The sequence below is a fragment of the Bufo bufo genome, chromosome 9, assembly GCF_905171765.1.
Source record: "Bufo bufo chromosome 9, aBufBuf1.1, whole genome shotgun sequence".
Classification (NCBI taxonomy): domain Eukaryota; kingdom Metazoa; phylum Chordata; class Amphibia; order Anura; family Bufonidae; genus Bufo; species Bufo bufo.
This window is the reverse complement of record NC_053397.1, coordinates 72,329,775-72,345,956: the sequence shown is the minus strand read 5'-3', so window position 1 is coordinate 72,345,956 and position 16,182 is coordinate 72,329,775.

The following is a 16,182-nucleotide window of genomic DNA, read 5'->3' as shown; positions in this document are numbered from 1 at the left end:
CGGCCAGGCGGACACCGAAACGCTGCAAGCAGCGCCCCGGTGTCCGCCTCCAGAGCGGAATGGAGGCGGAACGGAGCCAAACTGATGCACTCCGAACGGATCCGCATCCATCCAGAATGCATTGGGGCCAAACCGATCCGCCCAGGGCCGCCCGTGAGAGCCCCAAAACGGACCTCACAGGCGGACACCGAAACGCCGGTGTGAAAGTAGCCCTAGTTGTATTGCAAAGTGAGGTCATGTTTTCTATTTAACCCCTTTGGCATGCAGGTATCAAGTGAAAACATCCAAAAGGTCTCCCTGCTAAGGAGTTTTTGTCTGCGGTCCCCTCCTCTTATGGGCAATGAAACCACTTCAATCCCCTGTGCACAAAACGCAGATGTGTCACCTCTGTGAACAGTGGCGAAGTGGAAAGTCGCAGCCGATACATTGCGAGTCTGAAAATGAGGAATATCACTAAGATGTTTTCTGATCTGTATTTTCAGCTCATTTACAGTGCATCCAACATATTGAACTTTACAATTTCTGCATGTAATAACATACACAACAAACTCCGTATTACAGTTGATATATTGTTTTAGAGCGTATCTGTTGTTATTCACTGTAGATGTGACCTCCTTAGTGACACACATGTATCGGCAGCATATGCATTTCTTAATTTATAATTGCCAGTAGTTTTTGGCCAGGAACATGCCCGAGGAATGGTATCAGTAAACAGGCTGGGGCTGAGTTTTTTTCCCACCGTAGGTGCTTTCTTGGATATACACCTGATACCCGCAGACACCACATCTCTCACTCCTCATCCACAGGGAGATGTTTACGGATAATTCTGCATGTGTGGATATTCTCTACTGTAGTTAGTAATAAAAACTGTAGGTTTTTTGTGTCCTCCTCAGTAAGGTCTTCGCTTTTTTTACTTTTTTGACATCTATAGGATTTTTTCAAGGTCTGAGGAAAGATCAGAGATTCCCTATCTTTCAATCTGGCAAACTCAACGCCTTTATTAATGTTCTGGCGTGTATAGCCTCTGCTCAGGAGCCTCTGTGTAATAATCTCTGTTTCTTTTAAGAACAACCCCTCTGTAGAGCAATTACGTCTAGCTCTAATCATTTTCCCCTTTGGTATGTTATTTATGACATGCGGTGGGTGGCAGGAGGAGGCAAGAAGAATGGTGTTCCCAGATGTCTTTTTTCTAAAGGTACAGGTAGTGACCAATCCCTCAGAGATGTCCGATTCCAAATGTAAATCAAGAAAATCAATTTTAGCTGAATCGCTAATATAAGTGAGTTTGATGGAATCTGTACAGTTATTAAGATACTTGATGCACTGGGTCACCCTATCCCCCCCCCCCCCTGCCAAACCCACAGCATATCATCTATATAATGTCCATACCATTTAATAGAGCCAGCAAAGGGGTTGTCATCAAGAAACAGAAAATGTCGCTCCCACCACGCCATGTATATGTTTGCAATAAATGGTGAGTGTTTGGCCCCCATTGAAAAACCTGACATTTGGAGATAGTATTTCCTATTGAACATAAAGAAATTATGTCTCATCAGAAAATCCACACATATGCACAAGAAATCCTGCAGTTCCACAGTATAGTCGCTATAGTGCGTCAGAAAACATTTAAGAGCCACGATGGCTGAATCCTGAGGAATGTTAGTATACACTCACCTAAAGAATTATTAGGAACACCTGTTCTATTTCTCATTAATGCAATTATCTAGTCAACCAATCACATGGCAGTTGCTTCAATGCATTTAGGGGTGTGGTCCTGGTCAAGACAATCTCCTGAACTCCAAACTGAATGTCAGAATGGGAAAGAAAGGTGATTTAAGCAATTTTGAGCGTGGCATGGTTGTTGGTGCCAGACGGGCCGGTCGGAGTATTTCACAATCTGCTCAGTTACTGGGATTTTCACGCACAACCATTTCTAGGGTTTACAAAGAATGGTGTGAAAAGGGAAAAACATCCAGTATGCGGCAGTCCTGTGGGCAAAAATGCCTTGTGGATGCTAGAGGTCAGAGGAGAATGGGCCGACTGATTCAAGCTTATAGAAGAGCAACGTTGACTGAAATAACCACTCTTTATAACCGAGGTATGCAGCAAAGCATTTGTGAAGCCACAACTTGCGCAACCTTGAGGCGGATTGGCTACAACAGCAGAAGACCCCACCGGGTACCACTCATCTCCACTACAAATAGGAAAAAGAGCCTACAATTTGCACGAGCTCACCAAAATTAGACTGTTGAAGACTGGAAAAATGTTGCCTGGTCTGATGAGTCTCGATTTCTGTTGAGACATTCAAATGGTAGAGTCCGAATTTGGCGTAAACAGAATGAGAACATGTATCCATCCTCTGATGGCTACTTCCAGCAGGATAATGCACCATGTCACAAAGCTCGAATCATTTCAAATTGGTTTCTTGAACATGACAATGAGTTCACTGTACTAAAATGGCCCCCACAGTCACCATATCTCAACCCAATAGAGCATCTTTGGGATGTGGTGGAACGGGAGCTTCGTGCCCTGGATGTGCATCCCTCAAATCTCCATTAACTGCAAGATGCTATCCTATCAATATGGGCCAACATTTCTAAAGAATGCTATCAGCACCTTGTTGAATCAATGCCATGTAGAATTATGGCAGTTCTGAAGGCAAAAGGGGGTCCAACACCGTATTAGTATGGTGTTCCAAATAATTCTTTAGGTGAGTGTATAGCGCGGTAATATCAGCCGCAACCCAAATATATTCTTCACTCCACTTAAAGTTATAAAAATTCTGAAGCACTGTGCGACTATCCTTCAAATAGCCAGGCATCAAAGGTATCAGTGGCTGTAGCAGGGAATCGGTCCATTCCGATGCCTGCCACAATCGGACGCAGCCATTTTATCATTGTTTTGGACATACTGGACTGTCATACATACAACAGCTCTTTTTCACACATCCTCACACATGCAGGCACTGTCACACACACTGTCACATATGCAAGCCCTCACATACACAATTGTACACATGCAGGCACTGTCACACATGCAGTCCCTGACATACACTGTCACACATGCAGTCACTCACATACACTGTCACACATGCACTCACATACACTGTCACACATGCACTCACACACTTTCACACATGCAGTCACTCACATACACTGTCGCACATGCACTCACATACACTGTCACACATGCACTCACATACACTTTCACACATGCAGTCACTCACATACACTGTCAAACATGCAGTCACTCACATACACTGTCAAACATGCAGTCACTCACATACACTGTCACACATGCAATCACTCACATACACTGTCACACATGCAGTCACTCATATACACTGTCACACATGCAGTCACTCACATACACTGTCACACATGCAGTCACTCACATACACTGTCACACATGCAGTCACTCACATACACTGTCACACATGCAGTCACTCACATACACTGTCACACATGCAGTCACTCACATACACTGTCACACATGCAGTCACTCACATACACTGTCACACATGCAGTCACTCACATACACTGTCACACATGCAGTCACTCACATACACTGTCACACATGCAGTCACTCACATACACTGTCACACATGCACTCACATACACTGTCACACATGCACTCACATACACTGTCACACATGCAGTCCCTCACATACACTGTCACACATGCAGTCACTCACATACACTGTCACACATGTAGTCACTCATGTACACTGTCACACATGCAGTCCCTCACATACACTGTCACACATGCAGTCCCTCACATACACTGTCACACATGCAGTCACTCACATACACTGTCACACATGCAGTCACTCACATACACGGTCACACATGCAGTCACTCACATACACGGTCACACATGCAGTCACTCACATACACTGTCACACATGCAGTCCCTGACATACACTGTCACACATGCAGTCACTCACATACACATGCAGTCACTGACATACACTGTCACACATGCAGTCACTCACATACACTGTCACACATGCAGTCACTCACATGCACTGTCACACATGCACTCACATACACTTGTACACATGCAGCCACTCACATACACTTGTACACATGCAGTCACTCACATACACTTGTACACATGCAGTCAATCACATACACTGTCACACATGCACTCACATACACTTGTACACATGCAGTCACATATACACACTGTCACACATGCAGGAACTATTTTACACTACATTACATACAGATCCCTTCCTCACCTCCTGGCTCTGTATTGCTGGTTCTAGTGTGATCAGCCAGGCTCCTCCCCCTCTCAGTAGCAGGCGCAGGCTCCTCCCCCTCTCAGTAGCATGGTTAGGCTCCTCCCCCTCTCAGTAGCAGGCTCAGGCTCCTCCTCTCTCAGTAGCATACTCAGGCTCCTCCCCTCTCAGGAGCAGGCTCAGGCTCTTCCCCTCTCAGTAGCAGGCTCAGGCTCCTCCCCCTCTCAGTAGCAGGCTCAGGCTCCTCCCCCTCTCACTAGCAAGCTCAGGCTCCTTTCCCTCTCAGTAGCAGGCTCAGGCTCCTCCCCTCTCAGTAGTAGGCTCAGGCTCCTCCCCCTCTCAGTAGCAGGCTCAGGCTCCTCCCCCTCTCAGTAGCAGGCTCAGGCTCCTCCCCCTCTCACCAGCAAGCTCAGGCTCCTTTCCCTCTCAGTAGCAGGCTCAGGCTCCTCCCTCCTCAGTAGCAGGCTCAGGCTCCTCCCCTCTCAGTAGCAGGCTCAGACTCCTCCCTCTCTCAGTAGCAGGCTCAGGCTCCTTCCTCTATCAGTAGCAGGCTCAGGCTCCTCCCCCTCTCAGTAGCAGGCTCAGGATCCTCCCCCTCTCAGTAGCAGCGCTCCGTCTCCACACAGCAGCAGTGGGTCCTTCCTTCCTCACTAATTAGCAGTGCTGGCCCATTGGAGGAGAGGCTGTCAGCACTTTTGAGTGACAGTTTTTAGACCAATCAGCTCTCCTGGTCAGTAAGGTTGGGTCCACAAGGTCCTATTTTTGAGAAAATCGTGGCAAAATGCAGTGTTTTTTTGCCATGATTTTGTAAAATCAGACCCTGTGGGCACAGCCTTACTGAGCAGGAGAGATGATTGCACTAAAACCTGTCAGCCCTCCTATGAATCAGCCCCTGAGCAGCACATTATCTTTCAGTCTGAAGTTCAGGAAGGGGGCCCTCCTCACCTCACCAGTGGACCAGTCCAAGTTGTATGGGCCCCTTGCACACTGGGCCCCTGTGCAGCTGAACCAGCTGCACAGGCGGTATATCTGCCCCTGGAGTCAGTGCTTGGGGACACCCAGTGTATTCTAATTTAGCTTGTATTTCAGAAAAGTTTCTGCTGGGATTCAAACCCACGAATAAATAAAAAATAAAAAAACTTGGAGACTTCTACTGTAGACTCTGTTATAGCTTTGATAGCCAGTGTACATCCATACACATGACAGCTGCCCAAGCACACTCAGCTCTGCTATATCTCTATATATGATAGCTGCCACAGCACACTTAGCTCTGCTACATCTATACACATTACAGCTGCCCCAGCACACCCAGCTCTGCTACATCTATACACATGACAGCTGCCCCAGCACACTCAGCTCTGCTATATCTCTATATATGAAAGCTGCTGCAGCACACTTAGCCCTGCTATATCTCTATATATGATAGCTGCCCCAGCACACCCAGCCCTGCTACATCTATACACATGACAGCTGCCCCAGCACACTCAGCTCTGCTATATCTCTATATATCTATCTACCGTATAGTAATACTTAGAGATATATAGATATAGCAGAGCTCAGTTTGCAGGGGCAGCTGTCATGTGTATGGATGTAGCAGAGCTAAGTGTGCTGGGGCAGCTGTCATATATAGAGATATAGCAGAGCTGAGTGTGCTGGGGCAGCTGTCATATATAGAGATATAGTAGAGCTGAGTGTGCTGGGGCAGCTGTCATGTGTATAGATGTACACTGGCTATAACAGCTATAACAGAGTCTACAGTAGAAGTCTCATATTTTTTTAAGTAAGTAGCTATGCAGCTCTTATAGCTGTGTGGGCAAGTGCCTTGCCTCTGATACGGAAGGTTGTGGGTTTGAATCCCAGCAGACATGCTGCAGCACAGGCAAGGCATCTGTATTGCTGTCCTGAGGACAGCGAAAAAGACGACTATGCCTGGGATTCAAATCTTGTAAATGAGGTCGGGATTCGAGGGATTTGTGGATTCGACGGATTTGTCGTCCCACCTCTACTTTCTTTGCAACTGTTGCACCCTCTTCAGTTTGATTGACAGAGATAGGCGTGATGATGTTTTCACTGCCTGTCCTTGTCAGTCAAAGTGCAGAGGGCGCGGCAGTTGCAGAGAGAGCAGAGCCTCTAGGTGTAAAGGCAAGGCCACCATTGCCCCTAGAGGCTCATTTGCATATTTTAAAAGCACACATGCAACAGGTATGATGGAAAAATTTGCACTGTTCTGTGTTTTTAAGCCCCACCTGGTTTTGGTTCACAATGGAAATCACTGATCTAACACTGTGTGAAAGCAGCTTTAGGCCCCTTGCAGACGAGCGTTCCTCCCGCAGCGAGTCTGCATCGCAGCACCCGGCCTGACCTCCCAGCACTGACGAGATTCACATAGCATTATATTGATTTCTGATGCTATGTAACCCTTACAGTTCTGGAATGTATTGGATAACACTGGCAGCATTATGCCAGTGTTATCCAATACATTCCAGAACTGTAAGGGTTACATAGCATCAGAAATTAATATAATGCTATGTGACCCCCGGCAGCGCTGGGAGGTCAGGCCGGGTGCTGCGATGCAGACTCGCTGCGGGAGGAACATTCGTCTGCAAGGGGCCTTAGGCTAAGACTACACTGCGACAGCTGTCATGGCCATGATTGCAGAGTAGCAGTGATCCCATGGAAATTAATGGGATCACAGTGCGAGTCACAAAAAGCCCAGCAGTGTTGAATTTTTGTGACTCATGCTGCGATCGTGTTAATTTCTACAGGATTATCGCTGCTCTGCTATTCTGGTCGCGACCAGTGTCACCCTGTAGACATAGAGTTACTATGAGTCTGAATTTTATGGCAGAATTGTTGTGCAATTTTGGTGCAACATGGTGATTATGGTGATCATGGTGTAACATGGTGATCATGCCATTAAATCCTAAACCATAAGAAGATCAATGGGACTATAACTCTAAAATATATAATAATCTTTATTTAATCAAAATACATAACTATAATTAGAATAATAAGAAAAAAAAGGCACGATGGAAAGTGATACAGAAAAAATTACATGAGGCACATAAATCAGATAAAGCACTTGATATCACAAATATTATAGCAGGGTATAGGCCTAAGACAAATATATCAAGCTGCATACATAAAGCTGAATACATGGAAAATACAAAAAGCCTCAATTGTTACCCTCTACCAAGGCAACAAAAGGTATAAGCCCAGAACAGATATATCAAGCTGAATATATAAAGCTAAATACATAAATAATACAAAAGGCCCTAAATACTATACTCTACCTCTAGCTGAATATATAGAGCTGAATATATAGATAATATAATTAACGCCACAGCACATAGTGAAGGCGTTTTTGACTGCAGAGACTGGATTGGTAGCCAATAGGTTAAATTATCATGTCTTCCTGCTGAGGCATGGTGGTTTGGCCCGCAGGGGGTTGTTTTTTCCTTTAGTTACTGCTGCTGCCTGTTTTGTGTTGCTGGGCACTCCTCCCTTCCCCCTCCCCTTCTGGTGCAGTCTAGATGGTCGCCCCTGCCCCCCCCCCCCCCCCCCTTCCCTAGAGTTAATTATTAGGAGGGCTTACCCCATCTTGGTCTATTTTCACTGGAACCTTCACCAGGAATTTTCTGCTGCTGGTATGGTCGACGAGAAGGTAATCCTGGCAGTAATTTCTGCCAAGGTTCAAGCTGAGGACCGGGATTCTTGTCCCGATTGCTGGCTGGATTGCAGGAGCCCCCTCCTGCTCCACCAGCATCTTCCTCAAATAGTGGCCGGCGGACCGCTCGGCGCACCCGTCCACCATGTTGTTTAAGCCCCAGCCAGCCCCTGTCCTCCCTCAGTAAAGTATCCCGCTCTGGTAAACGAAGGGACGCTGTATCCAGCACGCTTGCTGGTACCTCTGCCGTACTGCCGGCCCTGCGTTCTTTGGCCCCGCCTTGTGCACTCCCGCTCCTGTGCTCTCTGCACTGACCGGCCACAGTTCCCTCCAGCCTCCAGTTCTCCCCCAAGTAATGGGTAATAACCCTACAGCCTCCTCCTCTGCTGAGGAGCCTATTCCCCCCAAGGCTGCTTCTGTGAAGTCCGCTGGGAATATCTCACTGGTTACCAATGCATCAGCTGCACCCCTCCTTCAGCCCCTATCCTAGCCCCTGTGCAGGCTCAGGAAGAAACCCCGTTCAAGGTCATCTCCACGGAACCACATAGTTGTCCTTGCGTTGGCGGTCACCTTCTTCCTCGGATGTCAGCTCCTGCAGCGCCAGTTCTGGCAGGTCCAATTTACGCCAAAGGCGGGAGTCTACGCACTCTGCCAGAAGGTCGTTCCGCGGGGCCAGTCGGGTCAGCGCAGTCCAGGAGCCAGTTCCTCCAAATGTTCCTGTGCCTCTATCTACTTCGTCTGGTGGTGAGTTTAATTTCACCGGGACTTGCGGTTCGGCTTCAATGGGTCAGCAGTTAGTCCCTGCCCTTAAGGCATTGCTGTCTCAATTGGATACAGGTGGTTCTCTTGTGCCCCCTTAAGCCCACTGCCCCGGGTGTTCAGCCACCTAGGGCCAGCAATCATAAAGAGTCTCTATTTTCGGTCTCTCCCTAATGGGAGCTCATTTGGACATTGAGATAAAACAAAAATTTCGAACAACCAGTATGTCGACATATGTTCTTGATTACAGTCGACCAGCACACGGTTGACAAAAAACACAACCCTGATAGATTTACCGATCAACGGCCTAAGGTGGCTTACACCATGGGTAATTGGTTACAGGCTTTCTCAGTGTTAGGCTATGTTATGGGGCAGCGACATCCAGAACGCTGTTCAGAGTTATTTGTTTACATGGATTCTATATATTTACATGTGGGATCTGCTTGGTGGCAGTAAGAAGTAGAATTCCGTAGACAATTGGCTTTCCAGCTGCGGCTCCTGCCTCCTCCTCCAGCGGTTAGGGGCCTGTGGTCCTTCGCAGACCGGGAGCTTGCTGGCTCTATAACGAGGGCCATAGCAAATTCTTAACACTATGTAAGTACAAACACGAATGCTCTGTATGTGGCGGAACCCATCCGGCCATCTGTTGTTCCTGACTTGCAGCCCCCAGACCCTCAGCGCAAACTAGTGGGAAAGACTCCGTTGAGCATTGCTGCGATGTCCCTGTTGCTCTACCAGTACCACAATAAAGGAGCCGCTGCTCAACTGCGCTTTGGTTTTTACCACCGTTTTTTTCATCCCTTTTTATTTCCAGTTCCCCCTACTCATGCTGATAATTTATTCTCCGCAAAGGGCTAACCACACGTTTTGCAAAAAAAATAAAAAAATTCTGAAGGTTTAATTGGGGAAGAATACTTGGCCCATTTACCTCACCCCCCTTTTTCTAACATCCGGGTTTCCCTTTTGGAACTTGTCCCCAAGCGGGAGATTTGGAAGTTTCGTCTCTCCTTCCCCAAGGGAGCTTGGGTCAATGACGGTATTTCAAAAGACGATGCTTCGGTTTCCTACGTTTCCTTTGACAGGAGCACCTTAATCAGGGAGGCAGGCAAAGGGGACTTTTGGGGGGGGGGGGGAATTGGATATTGCAGCGGCCTTCAGTCTGCTTCCGGTGCACCTGGATTGTTACCATCTGCTGGGTTTCATGGTGGATACACTCTTCTCCCCATGGGTCACACCATTTCCTGACACTTTTTTTTTTTTTTAAATCATTTAGTTCCTTTCTGTAATGGGTCATTCGCTAACGAGACTGGTTCTCGTTCCATCATTCATTACCTGGATGATTTTCTCATTTTTAATGGTTTATTGATTCTCCAGGATAAGTTGTCCAGACTCCTCGCCTTTATTGAAGGTTTTGCTCGGTAAAATCTGTCACCTTCAAGCAGCTCCAGTCCCTCCTTGGGCTCCTGGTTTTCGCTTGCCCATGGGCAGGGTTTTATCAAGATGTTTATCCCTGGTCACATGAGGTGTTTCAAATGTTAACCTCAGTAAGGTGGTACAACCCCCAGTTATTTTAGTGATTTATGCCGGAGGGAACTACCTGCATGCTCAAGGTTGCAGAGCTCATTACCCTCATTGGAGCTGATTTAGAGAGAATTCCCACCTTTTTTTCAGAAACTGGTTTGGTCAGAGATGGTCTCCAGAGTTACTTGGCAGGGTGCCAGGGATACACTGTTCAGGCTAGGCCCTCTTTTGTTCGCTCCCGTGGGGGTGTGTTGGTCCGTCATCACCCGCTTGAGGGGGATAACCAGTGCCTGATGCGACCTGCTGGGGTACACTTGAATGATATTGGCCTGGATATTTTTCTGTCTGGCATTCAAGACACAGTAGAACCGTTTATGTTGGGTGGGGGTCGGAGCGCCGTGTAGAGGTACACAGGCTCCTCCGTGGAGGTCGGTTGAAATAAAATACTAAGAGCGGAGGAGAAGGCGGACTTATCACTTCTCACACTCCTGGAAGTAGTTTTTGGGCACTTGATAAAGTTTGGTGGTTTTGTGAGAACAATTAAAAGATAAATAAAGCTGTGACCGACCCTCACTCCAACAAAACCAGTTGCCTCTGTCGTTATTTGGGTAGGCGGGAAAGACATGCGGTTGGGTGGTTGGCCTGTTAGTTCTCTGCAATCCAAAAGGCTCTAATTGCTATACTCTACCAGGGCAGTAATAGTATAATCAACAAGTGTGCTATATTGAACATACACCAGATAACACAAAGAAATTATATTACTAATCAGATGTTCCACACAGCACATGTGCATATAAACCAAGGTAAACAACTACTCAGGAAGAGAGACTACAGCAACCTATCCACAGACATGATGTGCGATACACTGAGATGTCACACCACGCACTAGCACCTCGACACGTGTTTCGCCCCTCAGGCTTCATCAGAAGGTGATTACTCAAGTAAATTAGGGGTATATATAGGAAGAGGCGGATTCTAAATAAGTAACAAGAATCACCTGAAACACACCATTAATAGAACAACTCCGTCATGATGACTGATGGCCAGCTTCTTATTTTGGTTTAGGATTTAATATTGTTTTGATCTGGGGGCAATTGTTGATAGTATGAGGTCGTTGTAGGTTTTTATGACTATAGTGGCATACCTGTGGCTCCACTAAACCACGCCCCTTTTTCATTATACCATATCTCTTTCACATTAAACCCCATACCTTTCTCATTAAACCATGCCCCTTTGCCAAGCAAGGCACAGAGGATTTCACTACAGCTAGATGTACAGTACAGACCAAAAGTTTGGACACACCTTCTCATTCAAAGAGTTTTCTTTATTTTCATGACTATGAAGGCATCAAAACTATTAATTAACACATGTGGAATTATATACATAACAAACAAGTGTGAAACAACTGAAAATATGTCATATTCTAGGTTTTTCAAAGTAGCCAACTTTTGCTTTGATTACTGCTTTGCACACTCTTGGCATTCTATTGATGAGCTTCAAGAAGTAGTCCCCTGAAATGGTCTTCAAACAGTCTTGAAGGAGTTCCCAGAGATGCTTAGCACTTGTTGGCCCTTTTGCCTTCACTCTGCGGTCCAGCTCACCCCAAAACATCTCGATTGGGTTCAGGTCCGGTGACTGTGGAGGCCAGGTCATCTGGCGCAGCACCCCATCACTCTCCTTCATGGTCAAATAGCCCTTACTTTCAAAGTTTTCCCAATTTGTCGGCTGACTGACTGACCTTCATTTCTTGAAGTAATGATGGCCACTCGTTTTTCTTTACTTAGCTGCTTTTTTCTTGCCATAATACAAATTCTAACAGTCTATTCAGTAGGACTATCAGCTGTGTATCCACCTGACTTCTCCTCAACGCAACTGATGGTCCTAACCCCATTTATAAGGCAAGAAATCCCACTTATTAAACCTGACAGGGCACACCTGTGAAGTGAAAACCATTTCAGGGGACTACCTCTTGAAGCTCATCAAGAGAATGCCAAGAGTGTGCAAAGCAGTAATCAAAGCAAAAGGTGGCTACTTTGAAGAACCTAGAATATGACATATTTTCAGTTGTTTCACACTTGTTTGTTATGTATATAATTCCACATGTGTTAATTCATAGTTTTGATGCCTTCAGTGTGAATCTACAATTTTCATAGTCATGAAAATAAAGAAAACTCTTTGAATGAGAAGGTGTGTCCAAACTGTTGGTCTGTACTGTACAAAAATGCAACAAAACTTTGATGCACTTTACAGCAACATCTACGTGCACTTGTAAAGAATAGTTACAGGTGACTACAGCTATCGTGTAAGAGGCACTTTCCTTTTAGATAACACTAATGATACAGTCATTTAGCTCCAAAGTGACTCCTAGCTATCAGCAAAGAAAACAAATGAAAAAAGAGGGTTTCTTAGATATATTTTGGAGGCTCTCAAAATATAAAGTGAGAAAGAGGAGCGCCAAGGTGGTGAATGAGAAACAAAGAGGTGGGAGAGTTGGTGGGGAGGTGGAAGGCAGCACAAGTAGTCAGAGTAAGGTATTACACCTGTACATCAGTAGGATACAAATAAATTCTGGCTGAAAGAATGGAAGATGTTGACGCCCTGAGGGGACAGGGCTCAAAATCACTTCAGATCAGCCTAAAAAATGACCAATAAATAGGCACCAATCCCTGAGTGATAGGTTTTGAAGATGGAGAAATCCGTAGTGTTAGAAGTAGTCAGATGTAGATAAATGCTTTTACAGGTTAAAGGAGATACCCCAAACCTATAGCCCACCGAGAGTAAAGCGTTATCGATGAATGAGGTGGTGTTAGATTCCAATAGTGAAGAATATGACATATAATTGTATATAAAAAATATAATGTAAAATATAAAATTAGAAGTGATCGTGAGTCTAAAAGCAGTAATATTTCCTAAAAATTAGCTCAATAGATTCATCCAATAAAAAACGTCTTTAGAGTATAGTGAATGGCTCCATAGGTTCATTTTAACCAATAGCTACCACACTCATAAAAGCTCAGAACTCGAATGAATAGAAGACATAACTGTAAAAGATTGGTAGTGTAATATATAAATATAAATATATAACACATATACACTCACCTAAATAATTATTAGGAACACCATACTAATACGGTGTTGGACCCCCTTTTGCCTTCAGAACTGCCTTAATTCTATGTGGCATTGATTCAACAAGGTGCTGATAGCATTCTTTAGAAATGTTGGCCCATATTGATAGGATAGCATCTTGCAGTTGATGGAGATTTGAGGGATGCACATCCAGGGCACGATGCTCCCGTTCCACCACATCCCAAAGATGCTCTATTGGGTTGAGATCTGGTGACTGTGGGGGCCATTTTAGTACAGTGAACTCATTGTCATGTTCAAGAAACCAATTTGAAATGATTCGAGCTTTGTGACATGGTGCATTATCCTGCTGAAAGTAGCCATCAGAGGATGGATACATGTTCTCATTCTGTTTACGCCAAATTCGGACTCTACTTTTTGAATGTCTCAACAGAAATCGAGACTCATCAGACCAGGCAACATTTTTCCAGTCTTCAACAGTCCAATTTTGGTGAGCTCGTGCAAATTGTAGCCTCTTTTTCCTATTTGTAGTGGAGATGAGTGGTACCCGGTGGGGTCTTCTGCTGTTGTAGCCTATCCGCCTCAAGGTTGTGCGTGTTGTGGCTTCACAAATGCTTCGCTGCATACCTCGGTTGTAACGAGTGGTTATTTCAGTCAACGTTGCTCTTCTATCAGCTTGAATCAGTCGGCCCATTCTCCTCTGACCTCTAGCATCCACAAGGCATTTTTGCCCACAGGACTGCCGCATACTGGATGTTTTTCCCTTTTCACACCATTCTTTGTAAACCCTAGAAATGGTTGTGCGTGAAAATCCCAGTAACTGAGCAGATTGTGAAATACTCAGACCGGCCCGTCTGGCACCAACAACCATGCCACGCTCAAAATTGCTTAAATCACCTTTATTTCCTATTCTGACATTCAGTTTGGAGTTCAGGAGATTGTCTTGACCAGGACCACCCCCCTAAATGCATTGAAGCAACTGACATGTGATTGGTTGACTAGATAATTGCATTAATGAGAAATAGAACAGGTGTTCCTAATAATTCTTAAGGTGAGTGTATACCGCATCATGATGATGACAGTGACCTTGAGGAACAGTTCCCTTTTATGACTGTAGGGGACACCTTGTTAAAGAAACCTATTGAAGTAGATGAAATTAATAAGATTGTTAAACACTGCCCTAAACCCTCTTCATTTTCATCTGGAACATTTCATTATTTGAAGAGAGCTTGTAAAGGGAGATGTCTGACTCAGGGGGATATGCGCCTTATAATAGATGGGATAGTTGGACACAATTCCCCTATAAGCACTATAGAGCCTCCGAATACGCCGGCTGGAAAATTTTAATTAAATACTGAGGCATTCATAGACACAATGTGGGAAGAAATTAAGTGTGAAATGGAGAGGTGTTTTCAGACTAGGTCCTCATTGCCGACTGCTGTAGCTTGTAAACAAAAATCAGGAGAGTCTGTTATAGACTTTTGGAAGAGGTTCAATGAAGTTTGGACTCTGGAGGCAGGAATGAGTATTCAGGATAATATGCATTCTATGCTCTTTCAGACTTTCCTTACCAATCTACAGCCACATCTCTAGCTTACTGTTAAGCAAATGATCTCCGAATGGCCTAGTCTTAATAAAGATCAATTCCAAAATAAGTTACTAGAGAAAGATACGGCGGGTTGTTTTGAAATAGTAAGACCTAAAGAGGCCCATTACCAAACTCAGGATAGGAATTGTCCCTCAAATCAGCTCAATAGGGGAAGTGGCAGAAGAAGGGGTAGAGGGCCATGCTCTGCGAGAGGAGGGAATAATAGAAATCGTCCTTCAGGTTGCTTTAATTGTGGTAAGACTGACCACTGGATCAGTCGATGCCCTTACCCACTCAAGCAACATGCCCCAAATGATACCCAAGCTCAAGGCACCCAACCTTACCCACAAGCTCAGATCCGAGATCTTCCCCCACCACTGCCACAGCCCCAGAATAATACCCCTCGTTTTCCCGTAGCCTGGGGGCAGCAGACATCACAATGAGGATGCCCAGGGGACAGTATCCCAGCATTCACTCTCATCACAAACCACTATAATGAATCACCAGTGATTGTGTTAACCATAGAGGGACGTCCTCTCCCTTTTCTTGTGGATTCTGGTGCTACTAGTAGTACTATATGTGAGGATTATTATAGTGGTCCAAGAGAGAATGCTGAGCCCTCTGTGAGAATTAATGGGATACTGACCAGATCTTATAAAACTCCTCCCCTCTTGATCCAACATCCATACCAGCACCAGTCAATGTTCACACACAGTTTTAGGATCATTCCAAATTGTCCTGTGAATTTATTAGGGAGAGATTTGTTTGTTCTGTTCAAGTTGCAGTTGGGGATTAGCAAGACGGGACACATCCTCAGTTATGCCCATTCATGTACCAAAGGATAATTGTTTTTTATATTTGGAATGCCAACCTCAGGATCCGGTACCTCCTGAGGTTTGGGCAAATACTGACCAAGATGTTGGCCTTATCTCTTGTACACCATATAAGGCAATGCTTAAGTCAAGCGCTGCACCTGTTTACATTAAACAATACCCCCTTTCCCCAGAAAAAGAAAAGAGGATTGAGTCTATGTTGATGGAATTCCTAGAGGCAGGGGTTATTGAGGAAATTATCTCCCCCTATAATACACCTATCAACCTAGTGAGAAAGGCAGATAATACCTTTAGGTTTGTCCAGGATCTTAGAGCGGTAAATGCACAGATCATACCCATAGCCCCTGTGGTTCCAGACGTACCATCTCTGCTATCAGCTATTCCTGCCCATGCAGAGTTTTTCTCTGTTATTGATTTAAAGAATGCATTTTTTTCTGTCCCAGTTGACAAAGAGACACGGACACTTTTTGCCTTCACATTTAAATTT